General features: G+C 49.2%; 1 pseudogene; it reads left to right on the top strand.

The window, feature by feature from the left end:
• Window positions 1-15562: 15562 nt before the first annotated feature.
• On the top strand, window positions 15563-18326 carry LOC116437415 (annotated as a pseudogene).
• Window positions 18327-18538: the final 212 nt, after the last annotated feature.

Raw genomic sequence — 18538 nt, 5'->3', positions numbered from 1 at the left:
CTGTTTTAATTTGGTCAGGTCACTGGTCGCCGTGGCCAATTTATTCATCAGTATCTCTGAATCAATCCCATTTATGACTCCCAGTCCTGTTCCCAGCATGCCAGTCAGGTCTCTCCGCATTCCGCCTTTGAGGGGTGTTTGCTTCTGCAGCCAGGCCGTCCATCCTTCAAGGGATGTTTGAATTAAAGGGGAGCAGGCTGGTTGGATTTCAGAAATGTTAATTTGCATTAGTAGTTCTACACGCTTAAGAGAACATTCTGGATTAAACAGCAGTAATTGCTGGCCTGTGTTCCTCACTACATAAGGGCCAATCTCATAAACTTTTGGCTCAGTGCGGGTACTTTGGTGTGGGTCGGATGGTCGGGACGGACGGGGACGAGAGATCTCTGAAGTCAGATCTTGGAACATGCGGTTTATTGCAAAGGGCGTAGGTATAGGGGCACTGCTCAGAGCTGCAGCTGGCAGCTCTGAGCAGGCCCGAGAGAGCAAGAGAGTAAGCGGGTAAGTAACGAGAGAGAGAGCGAGAGGAATGAGAGTGAAGAAGAAGTAGTAAGAGTGTGTAAGAGTGGAATGATGAAGTCTTGGTTACAATACAATAAATCATCTTCTGTACTGAATATTCTAATTGTCACTAACCAATCTAATACAAGATACAAATCCTATAGCATTTACATACAGCCTATTCTTATATTACCATAGAGTGTTACATCTTAACTTCTAAAAACTACTCTTTGGACCCCTTCTGCTGAGCTAGTAGGGTCTGCTCTGACCCTTGGACCTGCCTGCAAGCAGAGGGTATTGTTCAATCAAGAGGGGATTACCTTCAGTTGGCCATACCATTGTTTTCCAGTTGTTCAGTAACTAAGACTTGGTATTTCAAAAGTGGCTTTCATTTCGATGTCGCTTATATTTTTCATATTCCCAAAATCTTTTGTCAGGCAATCATATTTATAAGGCTTTCCTGTTTCATCTTCCCCAACAGCTCAGACTTAAGTAATGTGACCTGGGTTTGGATCTGATCGTCAGAGTGGGTAGTAGGCCTAGCCATGGCATTTATCTGGAATTTGAATGAGAGTCCATTGCTGTCTTGGCCCCAAAGACAAACCACTTCCACCGTCTGTACCAATGTAAAATTATACCAACAATCTGCTTCACTTGAATAACTACAGATCTCACGGTGTTTGTCTGTAGGAGTAGTTGAGACACTGATTTGGGTTGCTTTTCTATGAGTAGTCCCGTTAACCATTCGGCATCCTATCTTGATTTTTTCTCCTACAGTCCCTTGGAGCTGCCAAGTTCTTTGTTTTTTCCATTCTTGCTTTGTATACATTTGGTTTCCGTGCATGACTACAGTCAACAGGTTTAAATCTTTTATATCAGAATATCACCCCATGAGTCCAGTAACCTGCATAAAGGCTTGGGACCATATGTCCTCTCTCCTATGAATAACTTCCCAGCTGAAGGTTACAATTATAACTATGAGAAAAACAATTTTCTGGGTTATACTTGCGTGCCACCCTGACATTTTCATTTTGTTCGGGTGAACTTCAATTTCAGTTCATCATCCCCAGGGGTCACTTTCCAAGGGGTCTCTGGAGCCTTCTTTACTCGGGTGTGGTGAATCCAGGCACTCTGTTCTCTGATCTTAATCGCGGTGTAAGTGGTGAGGAGCACCTGGAATGGTCCTTCCCACTGTGGTTCCAGAGTCTTTTCTGTAAGAGACTTAACATATACATAATCTCCAGGCTGAATGTCATGTACAGGACCATCCAAACTTTGACTTCGAGTTCCAGCCACGTTTTCCAATTTCTCTAAGCTGTTTATCTAAGGCAATCATGTAGGTGGTTAGTGTCTCTTCCCCTCTTTGGGTAGATATTCCTTTCTGTACCCCATATGGTCTCCCATAGAGTATTTCAAAGGGACTTAACTTTTCCTTAATTCTGGGCTTGGTCCAAATTCGTAACAATGCAAGTGGAAGAGATTGGGGCCAGGGTAGGTTAGCTTCTTGCCCTAATCTCACAATTTGCTGTTTAATCAAATGATTCATTTTCTCTACTTGGCCACTTGACTGGGGATGGTATGGAGTGTGGAGTTCCCAGTCTATGCCTAAATGTCGGCTGGTTTGTTGTACCACCCTTGAAATAAAATGTGGTCCCCTATCTGAGGATATTGTGGCTGGAACTCCGAAGCGCGGTATTATTTCTTGTAGTAACGCCTTGGTTACTTCTCGAGCCTTAGCGGTCCTGGTAGGAAAAGCTTCTGGCCATCCTGAAAAAGTATCTGTTAGCACTAATAAATATCGGTACTCCCCTTTTCTTGGAAGTTCTGTGAAATCAATTTGCCACTGCTGTCCAGGCCCATGACCTCTCCCAATCTGGCCCATTTTTGGTTTGGGGGTGTTTCTGGGGTTAGTCTGGAGGCAAAGGTTGCACTGTCGAGTTACTTGCACAACAGTTTCGTATAAGTTTCTAGCAATAATTTTCCCAATTAAGTAGTTATATAAGGCATTTGTTCCCCAGTGTGTTTTCTGGTGTTCCTCTCTAACTACGGCCCATAGCAAATGAGAGGGAATAACTACTTTTCCTTCTGCATTGATAGCCCATCCCTCTTGGTTAAATGTTCCCCTTTCATCTTTAATCAATTTCCTGTCTTTTTTATTATATGTTGGCTTACCCTCTAGGGAAAGTTGTCCATCTGGGATCAAGGCTCCAGTTATTGTTACCTCACCTTTTGCTGCTTCTTTTGCCTCTCTGTCCGCCAGTTCATTTCCTTCTTCCAATTCTGAGCTCACCTTTTGATGCGCCCTTATGTGCATGATTGCTACCTTCTCAGGTAGCTGGACTGCTTCTAACAGCTGCATTATTTCTTGTGCATGTTTGATGTTCTTTCCATGCGAATTTAACAGTCCTCTTTCTTTCCAAATGGCCCCGTGTGCGTGCACAACTCCCAAGGCATACCTTGAGTCTGTATAGATGTTTATTTTCTTTCCTTTTGCCATCTCTAAGGCGCAGGTTAGGGCGATTATTTCAGCCTTCTGCGCAGAGGTGTTTGTTGGCAGGGGTCCGGATTCTATCACCTCGCGGCAGGTGGTAACTGCATACCCAGCATGTCGCTTTCCACTGATGACGTAGCTGCTCCCATCAGTAAACCAGGTCTCTGTGTTGTCTAAAGGGGTATCCTTTAGATCCGGGCGGCTGGAGTAGGTAGCTTCGATAGTCTCCAGGCAATCATGGCGTACCGGTTCCCCTTGATTTCCACTGAGAAAGGAAGCTGGGTTGACAATGTTAGTTACTACTATTTCCACATCATCTTGTTCTACCATGATGGCTTGATATTTCAGGAACCTTTGTGGGGAGAGCCAATGCCCACCTTTCACTTCCAGCACCGCGGACACCGTGTGGGACACCAGCACAGTCATTCTCTGGCCCAAGGTGAATTTGCGTGCTTCCTGGATGTTTAGCACGACTGCTGCAACAGCTCTGAGGCACTCAGGCCATCCTTTGGCTGCTGCATCTAGCTGCTTAGAGAAATAGGCAACTGCCCGTCGGTATGGGACCAGGTCCTGTGCTAGTATTCCCAGGGCGATCCCTTGCTTCTCATGGGAAAATAGAAAGAATGGCTTACTCACGTCTGGAAGTCCTAGAGCTGGAGCTGACATGAGGGCATTCTTCAGCTGGCTGAAGGCCCGCATGGCCTCCTTTGTCCACTGGAGATCTCTGCTTTCCTTTGTAATGAGTTCATATAGTGGTTTCACGACCAGCCCGTAATTGTAAATCCACAGTCTGCACCACCCTGTCATCCCCAGAAAAGTCCGTAACTCTTTCACTGTCTGGGGTTTCGGGGTTTGGCATATCGCTTCTTTGTGATCTTGCTCCAAAGTTCGTTGCCCAGCACTGACTTCATAGCCCAGATAGATCACTTTTTGTTTCACCACCTGAGCCTTTTTCTTGGATACCCTGTACCCTTGGAGTCCCAGGAAGTTTAAAAGGCTTACCGTCCAGGCTGTGCAAGCTTCCTCTGTTCGGGTAGCTATTAGATCATCCACGTACTGCAATAGCTTCCCTTCTCCTGGTGGGGCTTCCCAGGACTCTATGTCTTTTGCGAGCTGTTCTCCAAACAGGGTGGGACTGTTCTTAAATCCCTGAGGCAACACCGTCCATGTGAGCTGGGTTTTGCGCCCACTCTTAGGGCTTTCCCATTCGAATGCAAAAATTTTCTGGCTGGCTTCATGGAGAGGGAGGCAAAAGAAGGCATCCTTTAGATCTAAAACGGTAAACCAAGTTAGCTCTGGTGTTAAACATGTTAACAGAGTGTAAGGGTTTGCCACCACAGGATAGAGGTCCTCAGTTATCTTGTTAACAGCCCGTAAATCCTGTACCACCCGGTAAGACGCATCAGGTTTACGGACAGGCAAGATAGGAGTATTGAAATCAGACTGGCACTCTTTTAGTAATCCCAACTGCAAGAATTTTTCAATTATCGGGCCAATTCCTTCCCTGTCTTCCCTTTTAAGGGGGTACTGTTTAATTCTAACTGGTTGTCTCCCTTCTTTGAGTTTGATCTGTATTGGGGTTGCATTTTTGGCTCTCCCTGGTACATCTGTTGCCCAGACTCCTGGGAACACTTGGCTCATTATCTCTTCCCTAATTTCCTCTGCAGGGTCTTTGGTTGTTAATATTAGGCTCAGTATTTCTACATACTGTTGGTCATTTACCTCCAGAATAACTTCCCCATTCCTAAAAATAATGGTTGCTTGTAATTGTTCTAATAAATCTCTTCCCAAGAGAGCCTTTGGAGAATTGGGTAAATATAAAAACTTGTGAATACCCCATTGTTTCCCAATTTTATATTTCAATGGCTTACAAAAATAAGCTTTTTCAGATTGGCCAGTTGCTCCATGTACCACAATATAGTCATCCCCCACAGGCATTAAAGCTTTATTTAAAACTGAATATGCTGCCCCCCGTATCCACCAAAAATTCTATTTCTTTTTCTTTGTCCCCTAGCTTCATTATAACCAGTGGATCTGCTAGGGTGGAATCCCCCGGTCCTCTTCAATCTTCTTTCACATGTGCAACCACCCTCCCCCTTCCTCGGTTTCCCTTGTTCTGGTGGTCTTCTTGTCTTCTTTCTGGGCACTCGTTTTTCCAATGACCAAACCTCCCACAAATCGTGCATTGGTCTCTACCTAGCCGGGGTGGGCCTTGTCTGGGAGGTCCTCGTCTGGGGGGTCCTTGTCTAAGCTTTTCTCTATTCCCTTCTTTTACTACTGCTACTAATTTCCTCATCCCTTGCTTGTAACCTTCTTCTCGATTACTGAATACCCTCCAAGCTGCATCCAATAGAGTTTCCAGGTTCCTCCCTTCTGGCCCCTGAAGTTTCTGCAATTTACGTCTGATATCTCCTGTGGATTGTCCTAGAAACAAAGACACCAGCTGTTGTACCCCTACCTCGGTCTCAGGATCCAGCGATGTGTTACGGCGCATTGCATCCCTCAGACGATCCAGGAATTCGGATGGTGACTCGGAAGGACCCTGTCTTATTGCGTACAAAGCTGACCAGTTTAGGGTCTTGGGAATAGCTCTTTCCACCCCTTTTGCTATCCATTCTTGATAACCTTTTAATTTCTTTAATTCAGCTGTTCTATTCGGGTTCCAGTGTGGTTCCTGGAGTGGGAAGTAATCTTTTACATCTAATTGTTGTGTTTTGTAATAGTCCTCTGCCAAGTCTCGAGCTGTTTTCAAAACTAGCTGTCTTTCTGTCTCTGTTAGTCCACCCAATAATAACTGTATATCAGCCCAATCTGGATTATGCTGTTTAATTATAAGTCGCAAGCGCTCAGCAGTACCTACTGGATTACTTCGGTAATTTTTGGCAACGTTATACCATGCATCTAGGTCAGCAGTAGAGAAAGGTACTCTAATTAACATTGTATCCCCATCAGGTGCCACTGCCTCTCTCAGAGGTGCCATCAGTACCTCTTTCCTGGTTCGGGACAAGACAGGACTGCCCGGGGGAGAGGAGGTTGGCGTTGGTGTTCCTTCCGAGTCCGCATCCTCTTCCTGTCTCCTAAGGGGAGGCTTAAGCAAATTGGTTAATTCATCATCATCTTGTCCCTGAGCTGCTGCTTGATAGACTTTGTCTGACCTTGTGCATCTCTGGCCTATGCTGCATGATGAGCAGCATCGTTTGATTCTTCTTCGGCCCTTATTATTTTCTTTTTCCAGAGCTAACACCATAGGATCACTGGGGGGTTTGATTCCACAATCTCTCTGCCATTCAGGGTGTTTTCGGAGAGAGAAAAATGCGTCAGCGTAGGAAACTTCTTCCCATTTACATTCCCGCCTCAGAAACAGCATTAACTGAAGCAAGGTATTATAATCTAAAGTTCCATTAGATGGCCATTTGGCTTCATTTTCTAATTTATACAGTGGCCACCACTGGGTACAATATTTTATAAGGGTTCTTTTATTTTCTGTGCCTCCAGCTCCTACTATCTCCTTCCAATGTACCAGAATACAGCCGAGCGGGCTTGCTCTGGGGATTTCCTTACTTTGTCTGGTTCCCATACTGTGCCACCCCCTCCGGGTCACCTGTGTAGTGTATAAGTCACTCTTTATAAATTCTCCTGTGCCTTCTGCCAAGCCTGCTTTGCTGCTGCTTGAAATCCCCTCTTTCCACACTCTCTCTCAGTTCTTTCCCCATTTCTTCCCGAAATTCCTAAATCTCAGGTACCAAATGCGACTTCCCACACACAACCTTTAAAATCTCAGGCTCAAAATCAGCTTAATAGCACTGAGAACACAGGCTCTGCCGTCTGGCAGAAGAACAGTATGATCTCCTCGTACAAACTTTACACTGTATTAATACCCATGCAACCTGCCATCCTCCCGTTGAATAAAAGGTTCTGACACATCCACAAAAACAAGTTATTCCACGTACTCTTTCAAACTCTAAATTCTCTGCCACTAATCCTTCTGCAGAGGTTCTCCCAGCCACGATTCTAAATTCAACAAGCAAGCACTCCCCCAAACGTCTCAGTATCACACTCTCAAACGACACACGGCAACACGCACGCTCCCGTTTTACAAACGAATAGGCGACCTAATACACATCTACACACATAAAAGCAGTCTGTCAACAACCAATATCCACATAGACATATAAGTAACACAACATTCAAACCAGCTACTAGTAGCAAAAATGTTCGCAACACTCGCTTGTAACAGTTTCAGGGTCCCGCTTGTATTTTCCGACACGGTAACAAGTTCCGGCGGGACCCCCCCCCTTGGAATCACCCGATCCGCTCCCAGGATCGCTAGCGGCCGCTCTATCGGTCGGTGATTCCCCCTTGCCGGCTCCGGTAGCCGGTTGCTTGCAAGCCACACCTTTACCCTCACAGGGACTGCACTGAACGCGGGACGTCTCCTCGCGGCTTACCAGCAGCCCTGGCCACGCGTACGACTTATAGGCACCCTAAATGCAAAACATACCGTTTATCCGCAATTCCAGCAGGTCGTTGTCTGTCCGCCGCAGTGAGCAAGCCAAGGGACGGAGATCCTCCAGGAAAGCCCTGGGGCGCGCCTAGGACATCCGCTCCTCAGCCGATCCTGCAGCCGGACAGAGTTTCTCCTGGCTGCTCGCCAAATGAAGAGCGGACAGAACTCCACTACTAAATAAGTAGTAAAGTAGGTATGTTTACTTCCAGCTGGGACGCACGGGGGATCGCTCCTCCAAAGCCATGCGTGTCGACAGCTGCATTCAGTTCGGTATTTATCGGGTTACAAGTTCCATATTCATTAAGTTTCCCAATACATTTATACATATTCATCACCTAGCCCCACCCAGCCTCGCTTCGTATTATAATGAACCCAAAAGTCATTTACATCCGCGTTGCGCTTGTGCAGTGTGGTTTGGTGGCTTTGGTAGGGGTCTTCCGAGGGTCTTTTTGATGAAGTCAGGAGTCTTCATCATCCTGAACTTTTCACCTTTCTTCCTTACGCACGCTCTTTTGTACCCCTGGCCTGGGTTTAAGCTTCGAGACTGGTTTGAGCTAGTTTTGGGATGAGGCAGGATGTCTGTCTGAGACTCCCTCTGCCCTTATCAGTGGTCTCTTATCTTTTCTTCCTGCCCTGGTATGCTGACCAAGCTGGATGCATTGTTCCTAACAAACTAATTCTCCTGCTTCCCATCCCCCTGATTCAGGCTGGTTGGTTGGGTTGGGGTTGGGGTTTTTTGGGGTACCGGTGGGGGAGTTGTTTTTTGTAAGATGTGCTATGGGGTTTGAAGGTGCTGTGGGTGCCCGCAGCGCTGGCACAGCCCCGGCACGGGCAGGGCGGCCCCGGCCGGGCTGAGGGAACCGGGAGCGGCTGCCCGAGGCTGGAGCGGGGGCGCAGGAGCCGAAGGGCCGCTCTTCAGGAGGAGCGGCCGCGCTGTCCCGGAGCCGAGCTGGGCACAGCGATGGCCTCGGGGCGCTGTCAACCGCAACGATTCCCGATGCTGCCACAGCGCTTGGCGGGCGGCTTCCAGGAGTATTCCCGGGGAGTGCTGGGCTGTGGTAAGAGCGCGGGTGCCTCGGGGCTCGGGGGCTGCGAGGGCTCTGCCGGGCGGGCAGGGGCGCGGAGCGGGGCCGGGCGGGCCCTCGGGGCCTTGGCGGGGGTGACCTCGGCTGGACGGGCTGGGGCCGCGGCCGAGCGCCGCCGCCTTTGGCCGGGAACTTCCCGGGCAGAGTTCTGTGCTCGCTGCCGAGGCCCGGGCGGCCCGGGGAGCGCTCGGCGGCCCCTGGGCTCCGGCGCAGGAGGGTCCGTGTGGCCGGGCCGGCGCCGTGTCCCCAGCGCGGCCCGAGGGGAACAGCCCGACCCGGCCGCGGCCTTTTAGGCCTGGGGCTGCTCGGGGGGATGGGCTGAGCTGGGCTCAGCGGGAAGTGGCTGAGGGAGAGTGGCTGAAGCATTTTCACAGCTCCAGTGGGAAACTCTTTACAGCACCATGTGCTGTATGGTGTGTTACAGACGGTGTCCAGTAGAAGGGGAATTCCTTCAAGACACTTGAATTAAGAGTTGATTTAAACTTTTTGTGGGCCTGTAAAAAGCTTTTGTTGCAGTGCAGCTCCCAGACAGCCCCTGGTGCCCGGCTGGGCTGTGTCTCTGGGGCACAAACACCCGCGGAAGGAGCTGGGCCCTCGGGGCTGCTGGTGCTGCTCGCGGAGCCTCCTTGCAAAGGGGATCCAGGGACATCCACAGGCAGAGGCACCTCAGCTCCACACTGTGGCTCTCTGGGGCTTGTTATGGAAAAATGACCTTCTGGGAACTCAGAGTTCACTGTAACTAGTGGAAGGGATTAACTATTGCAGCGTTGTAAGGCTTCTTGCCTCCAATTAAGAGGATTTGTTTAAGTTTTCTAAAGGCTGTGTTGTGACTCTATGATCTGTGGAGAGCGTCTTTGTGCATTAGTGCAGGTCTGCCCATCACAGATGCTCATTGCCACTGGGTGTCACAAAACCTCTCCTGATAAAACCAACTCCATGGCAAAATAAGTTTCCAAAGAGCAAGAATTCTTCTTTTCTCTGTCCTGCATGTTTAAGGAGCTCAGATTTTCACAAAAAGGTTTCTTTCTACTTACTCCTTGAACAATGAACAAAGGAGCACCAAGAGTTTTGCCAGTTCTTTCTTAGTTTTCCAAACTCTTTTCTAAGAGCCTGCCAAAATGGTATCTGGCAGCTGAGAATCTGTGGGATAGAGACTCTTGTCTGTGATAAAAGATCATGGGAATTAAGTGCCTCAATACCTTTGAGGCCCTGGACTTTTCATTCAGTCTTTGGCCTGGGGCTGGATTTTCCCTTTCTTTCAGTCTTTTTGTTTTAAAATTCCCCTTGAATCAGAAAATGCCATGACCCGATGTGGTTTCTGTAAGGATGAGTGAGGTTCTTCCCTTGCAAAGCAAAGGCAGTGGCCAAAAGGCAGCTCAGCCTCAGCAGGGACCGCGCCCATGAGCTGGAGCCGCCAGTGGAGCATCAGCTGCTCGGGTGGTCTCTGGGGAGAAGCAGGGCTGTCCTCTGCTCCCGCTGACAGCTCCGGCGGCTCTGGGAACCTGCGTGCCCGGGCAGCCCCAGCGGTGCCAGATGTGCCCGGGCAGCCCCAGCGGTGCCAAATGTGCCCCCGGGACAGGCGCTGCCGAGGGAGGGCGAGACGTGGGGCTGAGCCCTGAGCCCTGGGCTCTGGAGGAGGCAGGGGCAGCTCCGCTCCTCCCTGCAGGGTTTGTGCCCTGCTCGGAACCAGTTCCCATCCAGTCGGGGAAAATACCGCCCCTGGGGCACGCAGGAGAGCAAAGGGCTTCCCACCCTTAATCCCGGCCCAGCAGCGTGGCTCCGTTTTGCTTTCTCCCGTTGCCCTGCTGTTGTGTTTCTGCCCTCGCAGCTTCCGCCGCCTCCAGGGCCCGGCTGCCGCTTTTCCCCTTGGGAGCGTCCCGGCGGCTGCAGGGAAGGCAAGGGAGGCTCCGTTCGCCCGGCTGAGGGTGCGGGATCCCTGTGTCCAGAGCTGCTCGGGCAGGATGTGACAGAGCTCGGACACAGGATACGCTCAGAGCAGAAGATTGGTGTTGCTTACAATGTTAGAGTAAATACAGTGTAGTAAAATTGATCACAACTGAATGGAATTTAAATTGAAATTCCTACAACTCACATTTTATACCATAAAGTACAATTTAATACAACTGACATTTAAACAAATACAGCTTAAAAGTTTGCAACATTAAATACAATTTAAATTGAAATTCATACAACTTAAAATTAATACAAGTAAATCCAATTTAATGCAATGTAAACCTTATATCTAACAGTTAATGCAAGTAAATACTATTTAACGTCATTTAAATTTAAACTGATACAACTTAGTTTTATGCAATAGATAAAGAAATAATTTAGTACAATTTAAATTCATACAACTAAAGTTAATGCAAGTAAATACTATTTGATACCATTTAAATTAGTATAATTTAAATTTATGCACCTAAATACAGTTAAATACAAGTTTAGATACATACAATTTTAATACAAGTAAATACAAATTAATGCAATCTGAATTTAAATTCATACAACTTAATCCAAGTAAATACTATTTAATACCACTTAAATTTAAACTAATACAACTTAAATTTATACAGTTAAATACAGTTTAATACAATATGTTTAAATTCATACAACTTAAAATTAATAAAAGTAAATACAAATGAATGCAATCTGAATTTAATACAACTTCAAGTTAATGCAAGTAAATACTACTTAATACCACTTTAATTTAAATTAATACAAGTTAAATTTATATAGTTAAATACAATTGAATATAATTTAAATTATTAATAATTGAATATGTAATATATAATATATATAATATATATTATATAATATGTAATATGTAATATATAATATATATAATAAATAATAAATGTAATTTAAATTAATACAACTTCAACCGTTTTTCAAGTTAATATAATTTAAAATAAGATTAACATCTATCAAATTGATATCAATAGCTACAAAATACCTACAAAATCAACTTTTTGCAAAAGCTATGCGTCTTTTTTTTGGCCCTGTGGCCAAGCTTCGTGGGTTGGGAATGAACGTTTGTATTTTTCAGTCTCAAATATCCCTGTCCCCTTGGAGTCCAGTTAATGTTTTCCATTCCAGGTATTTGCATGTGTGGGGTCCTTAAGTAATGCTCTTCTCCTTCCCTCAAGTACTCTTCAATTAGTGCCACCTGCAATTAGAAAGAAGTGGTGTCACAAGTAACTCCATTCGCCTCTATAAAAACTTTAAAAGCTTCTGCAATTAGTTTATTTCAAAACTAATAGTCATTAGAAACAGAAACACATGAAGGCTCCTCTTGGGCAACTGGCTGCAGCAGTGGTACCTGACTTTGTCATTATTTTTGTTTTCTCCATTTCTGTTTGGAGTCAGTTACTTCATTGCTGTGGAATGCATTGAGAAGGGCCACAGTCCTGCAAGGGTCTTTCATCAGGAGCAAAGAGCGGCCTGGAGTGTGGGGAATGCTGGATCTGTACCACGGAGTGCTCATCCTTCACCTTAATGTGGAGCTACCCCCAAAGCCGCCATGTATCCCTTTTTCTATTGCCCCTGGTGTGGATCTTTTGGAGCAGCTGTTCCATGTGGCTTTTTATGGTGATCCTGTGGGAAGCAGCCATTTGCCTGCTGTGATATCCTCACAACTAATATGAACTCCTCATTCCTTTTGGTTTTATTTGGGGTTTTTTTATCTGTTTGATTGGTTTGTGTGGGTTTGTTTGTTTGGGTTTTTGTCTTTTTTGGTTGGAGTTTTTTGCTTGCTTTTTTATAAGTGTCTGGTGAAGCTGGCACAGCCAAACTCAAGAAAATGTAAACCAGGTTCGACTTTCCAGAAATTACTTTTGACTGGGTTTAGCTGCATCCCCCAGGCTCAGGACTATCAATATATTTGCAGGTTTTGCTCTGCGCCATCAGCCTGCTCAGATTCTGCTCGGTGTTTCACAAATGGAGAAGACAATGGATGCTGTGCCAAGCTTCCTTTCAAACAGCAAAACCTGGGTCAGCATGAGAGAAAAGAAGAAGAAAAAAAGAAAATATGCATCAGTTAGAACAGAGCCAGTGTCCCACCATCGGCCCCTCCACCCTTACTAATTTTGTCTATTTCGAGACAAGCCTGGGTCTAAAGCTTCCCTCTCTCAGTTCCTGGTGCTATTTGCTACCTTGCAGCTTTGATTTCTGCTGATCTAAGTCACTGCTGTCCATGTGGGGTTGAGAATGTTCAGCCTGGAGAACAGAAGGCCCTGGAGAGGCTTTGCTGTGGCCATGCAGGACTTGAAGGGTCCCATAGGAAAGATGGGGACAGTGTTCAATAGGGCCAGTGGCAAGAGGAGAAGCGGGGATGGCTTTTAACTGCAGGAGGTTGATTTAGGTTGGATCTAAGGAAGCTGCTTTTTCACACTGAGAGTGCTGAGGCACTGGCCCAGGCTGTGCACAGAGGATGTGGATGCCCCATCCCTGCGAACATCCAAGGCTAGGTGGGAACAGGACTCTGAGCAACGTGCTCTGGTAGAAGATTGCTCAAGTTGGAACAAGATGATCTTTAGCGTCCCTTCCAAGCCAGACCACTCAGGGAGTCCATCATTCTATGATCCCCGTTGTCCACTCCACGGTGACCCTGGACTCCTGTGAATTGTGATGTCACGGTCTGCATTCACACTGGAGCTCCCAGCATCCAGCAAAGAGGACAACACAACCATTCGCCCTTGTGCCTACACACCTGTCACCCTGCTTGGCCCCTGCTCTGCTACTCCCAAGAGTTCGGAAAGGTCTCTCGTGCCTGGATTTTGCCATTCATCCCTGCAAGATGCTCACATTCGTCCCGGGGAAGGTAAGGTGCCATTCCATGGAAATGGACACCACCTAAGTGCCTCTGTGGGGATGCTGTGGGACACGGATCCCACTCCGAAGTTTTGCTACATCTGCAGGTTTCCAGAGACGAAGAGAAAGAGATGGAGGTGGATATAAAGACTGATACAGAGGAGGAGATGGAAGTGGAGGGAGGAGAGACTGGAGAGGAAGAGATGGAGGTGGATGTGAAGGAGGAGATGGAGGAAGAGATGGAGGTGGAAATGGAAGAGTACATTGAGGACATGGATGTGGATGGAAAAGACGAGGAGGAGGACATGGTCCTGGGATGAAGACGGACTCCAGCAGTAGGACAGGCATGTGCTCCCCACAGGCAGAGTGGGTGCCCTGCTGCCAGGCTGGGGCTGGGCTGGGTGCCCCGCTGAGGGACACGGTGCCCCGTGTGCTGGATTCTGGCAGCACAAGCACCATGCCCAGCCTGTCCTGCACTTACTTTGGGTCACACAAGCCCCATGCCAGTGCCTGGGGCCTGACCCCCAGCCCCAGCCAGGCTCAACGCTGGCAGCAGAGTCCCGCTCTGCCAGTGTGTCCCAGGCTGGGGGCACATGGAACAGCCCTCTGTGCCTGACTGGAATGACTATGTCACTTGCTTTTCTTCCAGGACTGATGGAGATCCAGGACAGAGATGGCACCCTTCTGTATATACGTTTTAGCGTTTCTTTTTGTCTTCTGTAAATACGGTTAAGATATTTTTGATAGATATGTTCTTGTAAATACCTTCTATAGATCATTGTTGTTACAAAGGTTCTTACAATGTAAATATGTTCTGTAGTTCGTTTTTTGTTGCTGCTCTTATCTAAATAAAGAATCTTTGTTTTTCGCACCTCAGTTCTCTTGGCATTTTCTTTGGGTACAGGCCTCCATGGACCAAGACTTCCTTTGGAAACCCCCTCTGTCACCAGACTCTGGTACAAGCATAACACAAATTGATCCTCGTAGTTAAAGGTGTGACATGAATTGGCACAAATTTGTCCCTTGGACTTTCTAGCACAGTAAATGTCAGTGCTCATAATCCCCAATTCCTAATGAAAGCTTTCAGTCTCCTCACCTGCCACAGACGTGTATTGCCGAGATTTGCTTCTGGGTTCTGGCCTGAATCTCGCTCTGGAAATGCTGAGAGCTGTGGGAATGATTTACATTGCATTGAGAAGGGCCACAGTCCTGCAAGGGTCTTTCATCAGGAGCAAAGAGCGGCCTGGAGTGTGGGGAATGCTGGATCTGTACCACGGAGTGCTCATCCTTCACCTTAATGTGGAGCTACCCCCAAAGCCGCCATGTATCACTTTTTCTATTTCCCCTGGTGTGTATATTTTGGAGCAGCTGTTACATGTGGCTTTTTATGGTGATCCTGTGGGAAGCAGCCATTTGCCTGCTGTGATATCCTCACAACTAATATGAACTCCTCATTCCTTTTGGTTTTATTTGGGGTTTTTTTATCTGTTTGTTTGATTGGTTTGTGCTGCATGGCTAGGGCTGCTCTCAGCTTTCTCCTCAAGGGAAGGGAAAGGGGCTCTCAGGTTTGTCTGTGTCACTGAGACTCCTGCACTGCCACCCTGGGCATCAGCAGCTCTGCCTCAGATCTCCCTCAGGAAGAGCCTCCTCACACTCCTCTGCCTGCAGACAGCACCAGCAGCACCTTGGCTTGCAGTATCTCCCTTTGTCTGAGCTGCCCTTCAGGCCCTGCTGCCAGGGAGATGCCCCTGGGCAGTGCCCTGGGCTGGGAGGGCTCTGCAGGGCAGAGCTGAGCCCCCAGGGCTGGGCTGGGCTCTGGCAGCACTGGCAGGGACAAGCCTTGGACACAGAGAAACAGCTCCCAGGAGGCACAACTCCAGGCAGCAGAGAGCCAGATCAACCACAGCTGCACAGGGAAAGGGAGAAGGGTTTAGAGAAATGGTTTTGAAATTGGAGCCTTCAAAAAGTCACTTTATTTTTCAAGCACATTTCAAGTACAATCAGCCGGAAATAGAGGGAGGTGAAATGAGGAAAGGGCACCTGTGTGGGGACCAGCAGGTCTGATTGCACTGGGGCACAGGGAGCCCTGTTTTCCCTCTGGGCCCCCAGTGTTCAGGCTGAGAGCAAAGCTGAGGATGAGGCAGCAGCACAAACCTGAGCTCAGAAATCAAAAAGCTTAGCCAAGTTCCCTCACAGGAGGAGAAGTGGTTTTGAGGGGATTCCTAAGAAAATAGAACAGGATTGACTCAGGGGAATCTGTCCCAGCTTGTCAATGCCTTCTTTCAACAGTCCACAATGCCCAGAGTGAAGAAATGTCCAACAGCAGCTCCATCAGCCACTTCTTCCTGCTGGCATTGGCAGACACGCGGCAGCTGCAGCTCCTGCACTTCTGCCTCTTCCTGGGCATCTCCCTGGCTGCCCTCCTGGGCAACGGCCTCATCATCAGTGCCGGAGCCTGTGGCCAGCACCTGCACAGCCCCATGTTCTTCTTCCTGCTCAACCTGGCCCTCACCGACCTGGGCTCCATCTGCACCACTGTCCCCAAAGCCATGCACAATTCCCTCTGGGGCACCAGGCACATCTCCTACTCAGCATGTGCTGCTCAGGTGTTTTTCTTTCTGTTCTTCCTCTCAGCAGAGTATTTCCTCCTCACCATCATGTGCTACGACCGCTACGTGTCCATCTGCAAAGCCCTGCACTACGGGACCCTCCTGGGCAGCAGAGCTTGTGCCCACATGGCAGCAGCTGCATGGGCCAGTGCCTTTCTCTACGCTCTCATGCACACGGCCAATACATTTTCCCTGCCCCTGTGCCAGGGCAATGCCCTGGGCCAGTTCTTCTGTGAAATCCCACACATCCTCAAGCTCTTCTGCTCCAAATCCTACCTCAGGGAACTTGGGTTCATTGTTTTTTCCATCTCTTTAGCATTTGGCTGTTTTGTGTTCATTGTTTTCTCCTATGTGCAGATCTTCAGGGCCGTGCTGAGGATCCCCTCTGAGCAGGGACGGCACAAAGCCTTTTCCACGTGCCTCCCTCACCTGGCTGTGCTCTCTCTGTTCCTCAGCACTGGCACATTTGCCTACCTGAAGCTCCCCCTCCATCTCCTCCCCATCCCTGGATGTGGCCCTGTCAGTTCTGTACTCGGTGGTGCCTCCAGCCCTGAACCCCCTCATCTACAGCCTGAGGAACCAGGAGCTCAGGGATGCCCTGAGGAAAGTGATGACTGGATACTTTTCACAAGTTAAAATCTATTTCCTTCTGCCGTGCGAGGAAAATGATGACTAGGATGCTTCTCAGAAGCAATAAACTCTCTCTTTTCTGCTCCAGAACCTTCAGAATGTAACTCTTTACAATCTCAGCCTTTTTTTCCTCTGTCCATATTTTCCTTGGTGCTTATTCTTTTTCTGGTGTTATTCTGCTTTTTATAAAGTACTGTAGTACTACTCCTAGCATTTCTACATGAACATCTACCTTTCTTTTGAAACACAAAGACTTTCAGGAGGCTTCTTCCCTGTGCATTTGAATAAAAACAAGGGGCTGCCCTGATCTTTGTGTCCAAGGTTTGTTCCTCAGCCCTTCTCTGGCTCTGCAGGGGCAGTGCCTGTGAGCAGAGCTGGAGGGAAGAGACTCCCAGCACAGCAGCACGGCCAGGGACAATGGCCCTGCCTCTTCCCACCTCTGCTCTTCCCAGCTCCACACTCCCTTTCCCAGCCCTTCTGAGGGTGCAAGGCCGGAGTGCTCGGGCAGCTCGGTCACTGTCCTGCTGCGTGTCCGTGCTGTGACCACAGGCAGGGACAGGCCACGGGCACTGCTGGGACACAGCCGGGCTCCAGCACAGCAGCTCCATCAGCAAAGGGCATCTCCTGGGGGCAGGGTAGGAAGGCTTTGCTCTCCTCCAGAGCTGCTGTCAGGAATGTGCCCCAGGAATGTCCTGGCAAAGCAAACCCCAGTGCCCAGGGGCAGGGGGGGAGTGTGCAGGGGGGGCACGCAGCAGTGTCCTGGCACAGCCAGAGCTCCTGGCATGGACCTGAGGGAGCAGCAGAGCAGGGCCTGGGCTGTGCCTTTGTTCCGGGCACAGCCTGGGAAGGTGCCCAGGGCAAGTGTCCCACACCAGCCCCTGCCACCACCAGTCCCAGCACTGGCCTCTGCCCTCCCCTGCAGGAGGTTGTTTGTCCCTGCACGGAGGGACACCAAGTGACCAGGCCAGCAGTCCGTGTTTGCTGTGTCCTGAGGAGCCTTCAGCAGTGCATCGAGTGGGTGTGGGGAGATGAACCCAAGTGAGCACAAACACCATCAGCAGCACTCGGGGCTGGCACAATTCCAGGGGCACAAACAGTGCCCTGAGGCCACTTCACTCCCAGAGTAATGTCCTCTGGGAAAGCACCTGAATTCTTTGCTGGGCTGTGCTGAGAACTGCATGGAGACAAACGTCCAGGGCAGGGAGGCTCCAGGGAAAGTGCTCAGGACAGCCAAGGGCTGCACAGAGAGGCACCGGAGGAGTGGGTCTGTGGGGAGAAATCACAGCTGCCTCCCTTGGGAATTGCCCCCAGGACCTGGACAGGCCTGTGCTGTGTTCTGGGCACTGACCTGGAACTGAGGGATGTGGAAAAGGCCTCTGGTGTCAGAGATGTTGGGAAGGCTGGGCAGGCACTGGCATTTGTCCCTCAGGGATTCCATGAGGGTCCTGCCAAGATGAGCTCTGCTCTTCCTTGGAGCCCTTCATGGGCACAGAGGGCTGAGAGACCTTTCCAGGACAGGCTCAGGCCAAGGAGCCCTTGAGTCTCTCAGCCCCCCGTCGGTGCCTGCTGGAATTCAATCCCCCTCCCCATCCCGCAGCAGCCCCTCATTTCCCTCCTCCAGCCTTGGTCTCCAGCACAGCCACGGGGGCTCTCCGGGCTCTTGGCTTTTCCTGCAGCCACCGAGGCCAGCTGAGCTCTGCCTTCCCCACACTCAGCCCTGCCCAGCGCAGGCAATGCACAGAAATTCCCTGTGTGTCCCTGGCCTTGCTGTCAGCCCCGGCAGCGGCTCCGTGGCCCCTCTGTGCCCCGCTGCCCCAGCCATGGTGCCCCAGCCCCTGTGCAGGCCCAGCCCAGGACAGGAGCGCTGCGGGTGGGAACGGCCCCTGGGCCCTGCTGCCCACAGCAG

This window comes from Corvus moneduloides, chromosome W (genome assembly GCF_009650955.1).
Source record: "Corvus moneduloides isolate bCorMon1 chromosome W, bCorMon1.pri, whole genome shotgun sequence".
In the NCBI taxonomy this organism is placed as follows: Eukaryota; Metazoa; Chordata; class Aves; order Passeriformes; family Corvidae; genus Corvus; species Corvus moneduloides.
The sequence above is the reverse complement of the archived record's forward strand: the minus strand, read 5'-3'. Positions and strand labels throughout refer to the sequence as shown.